The sequence below is a fragment of the Onychostruthus taczanowskii genome, unplaced genomic scaffold (assembly GCF_017590055.1).
Source record: "Onychostruthus taczanowskii isolate IOZ18803 unplaced genomic scaffold, ASM1759005v1 scaffold205, whole genome shotgun sequence".
Classification (NCBI taxonomy): Eukaryota; Metazoa; Chordata; class Aves; order Passeriformes; family Passeridae; genus Onychostruthus; species Onychostruthus taczanowskii.
This window is the reverse complement of record NW_024499296.1, coordinates 353,401-365,673: the sequence shown is the minus strand read 5'-3', so window position 1 is coordinate 365,673 and position 12,273 is coordinate 353,401. Positions and strand designations below refer to the sequence as shown.

Here is a 12,273-nt window from a genome sequence, read left to right as displayed (position 1 = left end):
CTAGCTATTCTATATCCTCCCTCCAAGTGGTGTGGGGGTGGGTTGATAATGGGATTGTAGTCAATTCCTGATTTGTGGTTCCCGTCTCCTTGTGCACTTCCCTTGCTCCTGCTTGCGTCCTCGTCATGGGAGGCAGACCTTCGGAAGCAGACTGCTTCAGCAAGGCTTCCCCATGGGTCATGGGTCCTGCCAGAAAACCTGCTCCTGTGTGGGCTGCAGACTGCAGGCAGCTCTTGCTGAGACCCTTCTCTGGCATGGGGTTGCTGTGGGTTGAAGCTTCCTCCAGGGCTTTACCACCTGGGATCCTCCTGCAGATGGGTCTCAGCTCCACCGTGGGCCTCTATGGGCTACAGGTTCCAGCTGCCTCACCATAGTCTTTGTCATGGGCTGCAGGGAATTCTATCCAGCACATAGAACACCTCCTTTCAGCAGGACCCATAGTGATAGGATAAAGGGTTTAAACTAAAGAAGGTAAATTTTGACTAGGTGTAAGGAAGGAGTTTTTCACACGAGGATGGTTCAACAATGGGACAGGTTTATCAGAGAGGTGGTAGATGCCTCATTTCTGTAAACATTCATGGTCAGGTATGAAGAGGCTCTGAGCAATCTGTCCTAGTTGAAGATATGTCCGGTCATTTCAGGGTAGTTGGACTAGCTAACCTTTAAAGGCGTCTTTTGACAATTGGTGATTCCATGATCTTGGCTTCTAAGCTTAGCTATGCACTGTGGTGGTCCTGCTGGAGCAGCTGAGCTGGCACAGTCTCTGCTCACAGGGGCCACCCTACAGCTCACCTGCCAGCACCTGGGCAGCTGGCACAGCACAGAGGCTAAATCGAGTGCACACCTGAACAGGGGGTGCCTCTGATTGACAGCACACCCTGATACTGAAGGCAAGATGTGTTGTCAGAATTAGGAGACATGAAACTGTTCCAGACTGGAAGTTCCACTGGTGACTTTGGAATAGGTAATGCTGTAATTGTTTCCTTTAAGGATTCCCTCTTTATGTTAAAAAAAAAAAAAAGAATCATGTCTTGTCAATGACATGCATTATTTTCAGTTGCATTATTACTCTCTTTTGCATAATTACAGTTGATTGTTTATCTAATTCAAAACAATATGGAGGCTTTAAGGTCATTGCTTTTGCTGACTAAGGGAAAGTCTGCTAGGTCAGTAGCTGAATAATGCAAATTTGATGCATGCTCAGCCTGCTGGGCAGATACCTTGCAGGTTTCTTTTTGGTGTGATTCAAGATTTTTCCCCTTGTCACCTTCAATGCTATAACTTCAATAGTATTAGAGCACCCTTGGTAATTTTCCCATAAATGTTTTCTTCCTTGAAATTTAATACAATTACATATTTTTTTAAATTAAATGTTAACAAAGCTTTGACTTTTAATTCACAGTGATTTAGATACCTTCAGTGTTATTACAGTTTCGTGTTCAGGAGGACATTCGGGTAAAGCTTGCTGTAGGTGAGAAGCAGGTTTAGACAAATGCTTGGTTGCAGCTTCAGAGGGACATTGCAGGTTTCCTTGAAGAAGGCACTTGTGCTTTGGAATGTGGCACTCAGCACTGAACTGATGGCATTATGCTGGGAGCTGAGAGACTTTCTTAGGGCATGAAGCTCATTCTGACTTGCCTGAAATGTTATCTATTCTCCAGAGACAGAAGATTGTCATTATTAGTATAAAATTACTATTTTAATAGGACTAATAATACTAAGCTGTGAAAGGCAGCAGCCTGAACAAAATCAGATTAAGTCCTTATAAGAAAAACACTGACACCTTACAGGAAAGAGAAGTAATATTAAATCAGTTCTGTCACACTTCTTTCCAAAAAAAGTGATTTTTAAATTGTTTTGTGACTGAAAGTGAATTTGATTGATAATTGACAGATTTTTGAGTCCCCTAACATCAGCATGGTAAGGCAGAAGCATCTGGAGCAGTAGAGATGAGGAGAACTTAGAGCTAGAAGCAAAGTCAAAAGAGTACAGTGTGTAAATTTCAGAAATATAAAGAAATTATAGTTATAAACCTTTATGTGTGACTCCTTGAGTCACCGGCTTGAGAAGTATATACAAAGTATTTTATGTTGAACAAGTCACCATTTTTTTGTTCATTTAATGTGTTTATGTTGTGAGCAAGTGCATGCTACAGTATGTTGTTCAGGGGAGCAGATCTGAAGCATTGAGTTATTCTGAGCCTAGGATGGGATGAGGACAGGAAAATGAAATGGTCTGGGCCTTTTAAAATTCTGAGATGGGAAATATTTTGGTTCAGGAAGAAAAGGCAAAAGTGAAACCAGCAGCCTTTTGCTTCAGGGACGGCCTGAATCTTGCAACCAGGCTTCTTCAGTTTTGTGTGTGTATTTACCCTGCTGCTTAGAACAAAATAATGAGGCTGGCAGGTGGAATAGACTCACACATTTGGGTGATGAAGGGGAAGGAATCCACAGGTTGCCTCCACAAGTGCTTTGTGCTGCAAAATGATTTTATATTACCTAGTTATCTATCAGGACCATATTCACCAGATACTGTAGAAGAATGTCTGTGCTGGTTTGCAGTGTGACAATAAAACAAAAATCAATGGGTGAGTATTAACTGGAAGTGCAGGAAAATGGTATTAATCAGTATGATTAGTTCAGCTGTGGCTTTTTGCGTATTTTGTAGGAGGAGATAGAAGGATGATAATGTTTTTCTGCAGATATATCCAGCTTACCTCTGTGGGATATCACTGGAGAAAGGTCATAAATTTTCACTTGAAAATTTAACACTATGGATAATCATAGATATGCTACTATTGTGGTTCCTGCTGCAAGGCTGAGTGAGAGCTCACAGTGGAGGATGGGGAAGGGAAAACAAAGCAGGTAATGCTCAAAAATGTGATCCAATAGAGAGGAAATACTTTTAAAGAGTCTTTTTAGATTAGCCATCTTATCTGCAATGTTGAGGATAGTTCTGTCTGAGGCAAGTTTATCCTCCTCAAGGCCTGGGAAAAGGATGTTGCAATAAGCTCTGCAGTTACTGTAAGATTTTTACAGACAGATCATGACAAGATTTTTTGGCCTGTGATGTTTATGAAAACTGTTCAGCAGGGTGTATGAGTAAGAGTGCCCAGCATAGTACACAGATGTTACAGATCATGGAAACACTTTTACAGCTGCCTTTTCTCCATTAGCAATCACTCTGCCTTGAGGAATGGAAGCCTGTATTTCTTAGTGGTTGCAGAGCCTATCTCTAAGAACAAGTGATTGCAGCACAGCAAGAGCTGATGATAGAATGGTGTTGATGGCTTACCTGCTCTCAATTAATTATTGCCTTCTCTAGTGAAGCCAGAAATTGTAGTGGACAGAAGACATCACTTACTCTGTTGTTTCTGCCCCCCCGCCACTATTTACCCACCACAAAACTGTAAACTGCAGAAATTTTCTCTCTCAAGCCTGTCCCTACTCTGTTTCTGCAAATAATGTCATCCCCAAACACTCCAGCTCCTCTACTGTGTTTTTGCACTCTCAGATTCCTCAAGTTTACAAGCAATAAGATGTTTTGTGATTTTGGTTTGTCTGGTTTTCCTAAAATCTCCAGCCCTTGATCTCGGTGTCATTCCTGGCACCACTTTCATGCGGGTGAATGCCAAGGATTTCAAGACCAGTAGGACCTTTGCTGCAAAGACCTAAGGGATGTGAAGAGCTGGAAGCGCGTATATTCAAATGTACTGTTCAAATCCCCTCTTTTTTAAGCCATTGATGTGAATTTTGGAGGCTTTTTGAATTTTAATAGCTGGTTTGGTGGGTTTTATTTCAGTTCCTTATTCCAAGGTAAAGATACCCTGTGTGTTAGGGCAAGTAGCAAATTTTTGCACTAATCTTACCCCAGAAGTTTCTCTTCTGGGGTAGTGCCACACCTCTACCTCTTTTGGTCACAGATCTCAGAAGCCCCCCTGCCTTGCCAGTAAATAATTCCAACAGGCTGTGAAGAGTTTCCCTGAAGGAAGAGAGACTGAATGACTGCTGTCAGGATCATTTTAAGAGTTTTAAAGCAATGGTCTTTGGAGGAAGTTGTCAGATGGGGCAAGAAAGCATCCAGCTGTGATCATCACATGTCATGGCAGTGAGTTCTGCATCATTTAAGGTTTCTGGAGGTGAAATTCATGAGCCCCCTGAACTGTACAGTTATGTGTCAGATTGTGTGCAGTATCTGTTTCAGGAAGATTGTTTTACAGATCCTAGTTTTTTAAAACTCTTACAACATATCATTGATGTCTTGCCTATATGAAGGCTGTTGTTTTTTTGATCTTTGTTCTACAATTTTACAAATATCTTGTATGTTAATCATACGTTTGATTTTTTTCCCCCCATTTTTCAGATAGTGGAAGAGATATATTAAAGTATGTGATGTACTGTACGTTTTCTATGTTTACTTGTGTGTATGCACAGATCTGTTTCTCAAATCTATTACTTTTTCCTTATGAAGATCAGTTCTGAGACATCTCCTCTTTATCCAATGGCTTTAAAAAAATGAAATAAAACCAAAAAGACAGACTGAAATTTTGTTCTTGGACAAGCATCAGAAATTAGTTATGCTTAGCTCCAGTGAATAACCAGAATGTATGTAGAGTTTAAACTGGCCATTAATGCTGTACCTTTTTTTTTTTCCTAGACTGTGCAGGCATGATTTTTCCTGTGAAACTCCTTTTAAATTCTTTATTGCTATTAGTATGGCTTTGAGGGGGAAAGTGTTTTTCAGCATTTCAGTGTATTTGCTGCATGACTGATGCAGCCTGATATGACTTACCACAACATGACTTGTCATCAGAAAAAAGCTGAGAAAACAAAAGTGAGTTCCTGGAAGCTAATGCTGAGAAAAGAAGTGCTAAGGGCAGAGCAAAAAATTGCATGCTTTTAAAAATGGCTTCTCTTTTCATCCTCTTATTCTCTTTCCACATAAAGAAAAAATGGATAGCTAATAGAAACTGGTAAAGTAGTAAACTTTTAGATCAGGTCTTGGATTTAGAAGCTGTTCTCTATTTATCAGACAACGGAAAAAATGTAAAGGATATTGCTTTAATTCTTTTTTTGGTGCAGGGGGGAGAAGGGATTCAGGGATTTCAGGTATTAAATTCTTAATAAAGGAAGAAAGCTGATAATGAGCAAAATGACTGTGGAGGTTGTAGATTTTAAATATTGTTGCATTTTTGGCGATCACTTTCGGTAGTTGGAAGGTTGAAAACATTTATTTTTAGTAGCCTAATTTCTCATTGTTTTTTAGCATGCAATTTTGATTATGTTTTTTATAATTAATTTTGTAAGTTTCTGTTTTTACAGCTGTTTTACTTCAGCTAAAGAACTTTGTGGAAGTCAAAAATAAGGCACGAAGCAGAATATTCTTTATGGCTAAATAGAAGTATTTAGTAAATTTCTACATATTTAACAGTTTGAATATACTGAGGAGCATAATCATTTTACTGAAGTTGTACTGCTAAGCTCTTGTATGGCAAGATAAGAAGACAGTGATTAAGGCATTGTTAACTAGTGTCTGTAATGAATTGAATTCTGTGTTTACTTTGGGTAGAGTGAGTTTATCTGAATAGTAGTTATACCAAAAACAAACTTGAAGCATTTTTGAAGTTATTTCAAGGCCTCCAAGTGTTTAATGGGGGAAAATTTAGTGCAGTCACAACCAATCACACCTGTTTCTATGTTTCAAAACAGTCTGTGCCCAGGTCCAAAATATTCAATATAATTTTTGCTGGCTTTCTGCTATTTATGTCACACACATAAGGTAGGATTCTAGTGCAAGAAACTGCTAATAGGAAGTTGATATGTAACAGCATGATTTCAGAATGAGTGCTGCATTATTTTAGCCAGCTACTTTCAGTTCAGGATGGCAGAGAAAGCATGAGCATAGATAGGAGTCCAAATCTACCAGAAAACTGCTGGAAAGGAGAAATAAACAGATGTAGTAGTGTGACGTCAGTAACCAACATTTATATATTAGGTGTATTTTGTGCATCATGCAGCTGAATGCCTGAAGTTTATTTTCCCAATAGAGGTCTAGTCTCACTCACTATGTCATTGCATTAACTTTTGTTGTCATTGAATCCTGAGAAATGGGAATATTTGACATGAAATTTTCTTGGTTTTGGGGTTTTTTTGGTGGTTTTAAAGATTCATGTGCTTGAATCTTATTAGAGTCACTCTAAAGAGAGAAACTAATTTTATTATGTATCACTCACCAGCATTTTCTAATTATATATTTTACTGTAAAGTCTGTAATAATATAATATTTCTTACTTGCTATTTAAATACAGAGGAAGAACAGCAGGAAACTTAATATGTAGTTTAGCAAGAGAGCCTGTATTAGAAATATTTTTCAGTTCTGTTTCCTTTCTGAGCTGGAATTTATAAATATTATTTTCTAGTTAAGGGAGTTTAAAGAAATTGGCTTAATACTGTTTGATAATCCTTTCTGAATTAATTCAAAATGACCTAATATACTAAAGAGCATGTGAGTCATTGGGAAAAATTTAAAAGTCGCCTCTTTCAATGGATGTTCTACTTGTTCTCTGAGTATATCTTTTGTTAGTAAAATCTGCCAGCTGCCTACTGATTTTTAAGGAGTTCTAGGTATCACTGGTTAATAATTGCCTTGAAACTTCCAATAGATTCAGCGTTGTTAAGGATAAAACCCAGACTGATAGTACAGATGGGTCCTTTTACTTACATAGTGTAAGTGCAGTGTGTCAGCTCTAGAAATCTTATTGAACCATATAAATAAAAAATAATGAATTTGGGCTAATGTTTAGTCAGTGTTCTGTAAATGACATGGAAAAGGTACCTAACTCGAAATTAGGTATAAGTTGTTATTGAATTTGCATTGGGAAGATGAAACAAATTGTGTTCTGATGTAATGTGGGTTGATGTGTTTGTTGAGACTCCCATAATTTGTATTTCCAGCATTGTAGTAGAGATTTTTTGGGGTGGTTTATTTTGCAGCTGGGAGATGTTTTCATTTGGCTGTGTTGCTGTTTTGTAGTTGGCAGCGCAGAAAGTTCAGGCAGTTACTCCTCACCCTTATGAACATGTTCCTTTGTGAGCTTTCTGTGGCTTCTCAGCATGGCTGTAGCCTGCTTAATTTGCTGCTGTAAAATGAGCATCACCACCATGTCAAGCCAGTGACTCTTAAAGACAAATATCACTAAGAACCCTAATAAAAAACAATAAACCTATAAAAATGTCTCACCTGGAAATATTTATTTTTTCCAAGTATTTTAAAATGTGATTGTTCTTTCTCAGATCTTGTGTCTTTGCAGAACGTGTGTGGGAAAAGCTTTTTTCCTTCCCAAGGGTTTCATCTAGCTTGAGGGAGGGATAGAAAAAGAAAGGGGATATGGAAGAATATGAATTAAATACAAACACAGCTTTGAAAGCAACTTTAGTGGTTTTACTTGTCCAAGTGTTTTGACAGAGGTAAGCCTCCCTTTCCTTGTCTAGACTTTATATGTCTTACTGTATGAGTGGCATCTTGTTTCTTCAATTACCCTTCCTCCCATTTTCCTTGAAATGGGTAACAAATGTTTGTTTAGGAAATACCTTTCAGCTTGCTGGAGTGGTTTGACAATTTTTATGTTGTAATAAGTCGTGTTTGAAAGCTCAGTTTGGGAACCATCTGCAAGTATATAATTTATTTCAGATGTAGATAAATGCTCATAGAAACTACCTGGCTTATTCATTTAAACAGCCATCTTAGGCTCATCACGTCTTTATTTCATCATTGCATATCAGTTGGGCAATTTGGAAAATGTAAGGTCTCTTGGAAGTGCTTAAGCAATTTATTGACTGTAACTTGGTGGGTTGTGGTTTGTTGTTGGTTTTTTTTTTTTTTTTTTTTTTTTATGTGACTGACAGTCCTGAGTAGCTGTGATTCTGTGGTCATTTTCTTTATGGGGCTGGTGAATCCCACCTCTGGTATGCTGAAGTGATTTAGTCCAGTCAGTTGCATGTTCCTGTAACAAGATTATGGGAACTTACTGGTGATCATTGAGTTCCCTTTTCCTGGTAAATGTCTTTTTTTTTTTCCCCTGCACTAAATTTCACTTAAATACATTAAAAAGGGAAGTCTGAAAAATTCTCTAGTTCTCTAGTACTCAAAAAAAGTCTAAATTATTGTGATAATTAAAAACATTTATCTTGAGGCAGAGATCCTTATGCAAATATCTTTAGCCCTCCAGAGCGAGATTTCCAAACTTGGAGGATAAAAGATTAATAATGAGACCTAAAGAAACAGAGTGTTATTTGAGAGGAGGAGGAAAAGGAATCTGCTTGGAATACTTGCCACAAAAGGCAAAATTGCTGTCTTCCACAGAGCACTGAATATGAATCCTGGCTGTTTTACTGCCCTCCTGGTGGGGCTTGCTGAGGCAGGCAGCTGTACAATGTGCTTCTTTTGCATCCCATGTGTGTTGTCTGCGCTTAACTGAGGAACTGATGAACATCAGCATGACCTGGTGTTCATAGAAACAGTACCAGGTTTCTTCCAGGAATTCAGCTGTTCCATCCATAGGGTTGTGCACTATGAGAGATGATGATGTTGGGTCGGGATGGTGTTCCTCAGGCTGTCCTCTGTCTCTTACCTGTCTGGCTTGGCAGTGCACTTCCACAGCCCTAATGCAGTTTGTTCATCTGGAAAGGGTGTGATGACATATCCAATCTGCAGGGAGCTGCATAGGGGGCTTTCTCTGTGGAATTCCTGACTTGCAAGTCAACGAGCAGGCAGATCTTGCACATCATATTTCCAGGCAGGTTTTTGAATCTCCTGATTGTGTCCATTATTCTCAATGCAACTGAAAGTGTTGAAGTTTTGCATCTTCTTAGGGTAAGAGGTTTTGGCGAAAAAACTCCAGAAGTTACAAAATGTGCACAAAGGTAGGTTCTGCTTGGCTTTCCATATGCTTCCTGGGGCAGCCAGAGCACTTTTGAGAGAGTTGCTCTCAGAACCAAAGCCGCTGATCTTCACAAAGCTTGTGGAATTCCCAGTTTTCTGCTGAACAACGAACAGTGTGCTGTGTTACTGTTCATGGAGTGCTGTTTTGGGTGGTGTGGTTTGTTGGGGTTTTTTTCAGGTTCTTTCAGTAGTTTAAGTAGAATGATGTCATCTGCAATCTTTGTAATTCCTGATTTCTTAATTCATATGTTAAAGCGAATGTGCATGCAGGATGGTGGTGAAGGCAAATTTGTTTAGACATATATTTATCATTCTATGTTTAGAGGCAGGTTAGCAGACAGAAGCTGAAGGACTGTCTTTCCAACCATATGTGTTTTATTATTTAATCTCTTCACAGAGTACTGAAAATGTTCAGTGCTTGATGTAGAAGGTTAGGAATGCAAAGGATAGAAGTCATAACTAAAAAGGATTTATTTTCTGAACACAGTTTTTATTTTTTCATTCCTTCCATTCAGGGATGCTGACTACCTTCAGTGTAATATTAAGTAAAATGGATTAATCTTTTAGATGTTCAGTGTTTCTCAGAATTGCTAAGTGTGATTTCGCTTCCTCTCTTTTAATCTTACATTATTTTAATCTTTTATGACATTAGTGGTTGCTTCTGAGAAATAAATGTTAGCAATAATTTTGGAGAATTATTTTTTCTTAGATTAATAAGTATCTTAGGAGTGTTCTGGCCTCTTTGACCAAAGATGCATAGGGAAAAATAAGGTATTTTAGTGCCTGAATACCTGGAGACTGGCTTTGTTCTGGATTGTTTTTTTTTTTAAGGTTTTGGAAATATGGCATGATTTCCAGTAAGTTGCCTTTACATAATCATAATTTTCACCTTACTTAATAAAACCTGTTTTTTTTTCTTAAAAAATAAACAAGGTAAACTTGCTCTTCTCACTTCAGAGAACCACTTTACATTAATTAGACTTCAAATGGCATAAAACTAGGGAAGTTAGGTAAAATAACCTTTAATTCATTCCTTTCACTATTCTCTTTGTTGGCCATGAAAAATAAAAATACTTATTTGCCTTAAACTTTTAAGTTTGCAGGGCTTCAGCTGTGTGGTGAATACATAAGCTGTTCTAGTATGTGTCAGTATTATGTAAATTACACAGATATTTAGAATACAGAAGTTTTCTTCATCATTCTTTGCTCCTAATTTTAAAATTGTATTCCAAAAGACTATGTCATTAAAAATGCTCCACAATTTCAATTTGATGTCTTGTAAATGAAATAAATTAGGTGAAATTTGGTACATCCTAATTATTTGGCAGGGAGGACAGTAGGAGTGTCAAACCAAGCTGAATAAATCATAATTTGTTACAATTTCAGTACTGGGTAATTAACATTTTGGTAGAGAAAAAAAATCTTCTGCAGATTAGTGAACTGTCAGCATATATGTTAATTCAAGTTTAAAGCCATGATGACAGCCCTGCTTCAACAGGGAACTTGGAACAGATGAGCCACTGTGATTCCTTCCAACCTTACCAATCCTATGATTTGCAAAATAATTTCAATTATGTTCAGGATTTGTTTGACACTCATAATGGAGAGCAAATCTTACAGATAGTTTCCAGTACTCACTACTCTTCTTCCTATGCAGGTGTATTTGTGAATTAATTTAATTACTATTTCTTACATTCTGTGTTTTGGCATATTTTATTTTTTGGAAAAGATCTGAAACAAAAAAGTGTTTGTGAAATATCAAGCCTTTTTGGAGAAGTATACAGTCCCATTTGTTTTTTCGTAGGGCAAGACAGTGGGTAGCTTGGCAAACAAGCATAACTTAATTTGCTTTCAGAGATGTGAATGCCTCTTGAAGTGAAAAGACCCACTCTGTTGCAGATCTAAAATTAGATTGCATATTTTATACTCAATGCTAGCAAAACAGAATTGCTTCATGGTAAGTGCCATTTTGTTGATACGAAAATTGTTTAAAAATCCTTTTTATGATGGGTTTTTGGTTAAATTTAAGCTCAATTTAAATACTTTAGACTTCATAGTCCTGTTCTCTGATGGATGTCTATATTATTTTTTTGTCTCAAAATAAAATAAAAATAAAGGAAAGTGAAGAAGCTAGTGGAAAACTTCATCCACATTCCAATATGTGCAAATTGCTGGATTCTTGACACAGCTTCCCCAGCCTTAACCTATGAGGATTTTCAAGCCCTTCGATGAATGAAAGAAATTACGGAGAGAGATCAGAGCTTTTCTGCTCCTTGTCAAACCCCATGGAAAATTTTTACGTATACTTTTATATAATTTTTTAACTTATATTTATACTAGACATGCTTACATAACTTTCATACTTACATTTTTATTTTCACCTTGCCTTTATTTCAGGTTGTCTCAGGTGACACTAGAGACTCGGGGAGGCTTAGTCTGTTAGGACATGCTACCTGTGACTTGGGTGCCACAGGAACGAGGTCCAGCCAAGGCCACGCCAAGGCAGGTGTGGTTACGGGATGCTGCACTACTTAGCACATCTTGTTTGCTTGCTTCTGAACTTTCTGGGAGTTTTCCAAAGAAGATGTGGCAGGTATGTTGGGATCTCTTTGACACTGCAGCTTTAATCAAAATATTGCGGTGTTCGGTGCAAGATAACAATTTCTTGCATTGTCTGTACTGCTGTACAGCACAGTTTGCTAAGACTGAAAGCAGTCCTCCTTCTCATCTAGATGGGAGTTGAAAAAATGATGCATTGGGTGAGTGTGCCATCTAATTCAGGCAAGGCTGTTCAGGTATGATGCTTGGTCCAGGTCTGCTCTTCATGGCAAAAGAAAATTAAATGCAAACGTGCCATATAGGTAATTCCACACCTACTTATACTGTGTTTCTAGGTATGTCTTCCACAATAATGTTTTTCCTGTTGTTTCGTCTTCCTGAAAATTAGTTTGTTGTTTCATAACAATTCACATTTTGAGCATTCTTCTACTTAGCAATGGCAGAAGACAAAGAAATTAAAAATGTACAGGTATAGTATTTTGCAGCTTTATTGCTGCTTGTCTTCAGCACATGCTGGTTTTGCTAGTGACTTTCTTGTTTATAGTCCGTTTTCCTTTAACCCTCACATCACTTGTCAAACACTGATTTAAACTAAGACAGCTTGTTTTGTCCAAGATGGTTCACTTTATACTTCTTTTGTTATGCTGGGGCAGATATCTGAATGGATTACCCATGCCACAGCTTGAGCATGAGATTGATTTAGGGACAGAAAGTGGGTCATGTCAGTCTTGTCTGAAAAATATAGTGAGGATTTTGATGACGTGCTTTACCCAA

The 12,273-nt window shown here is 37.8% G+C and overlaps 1 protein-coding gene across 4 annotated transcripts in view; it reads left to right on the top strand.

The window, feature by feature from the left end:
- The window catches only part of PRR16 (proline rich 16), a 134,652-nt gene that overhangs the window by 23,350 nt on the left and 99,029 nt on the right, over window positions 1-12,273 (top strand). The window contains exon 1 of one of the 4 annotated variants that reach the window (XR_005952604.1): window positions 11,446-11,533. The exons of the other annotated variants lie outside the window; for them this stretch is intronic. The gene's annotated coding sequence lies outside the window, so the exon portion shown is untranslated. Of the gene's footprint in view, window positions 1-11,445; window positions 11,534-12,273 lie in introns of those variants that run through there. 4 annotated transcript variants of the gene reach the window in all.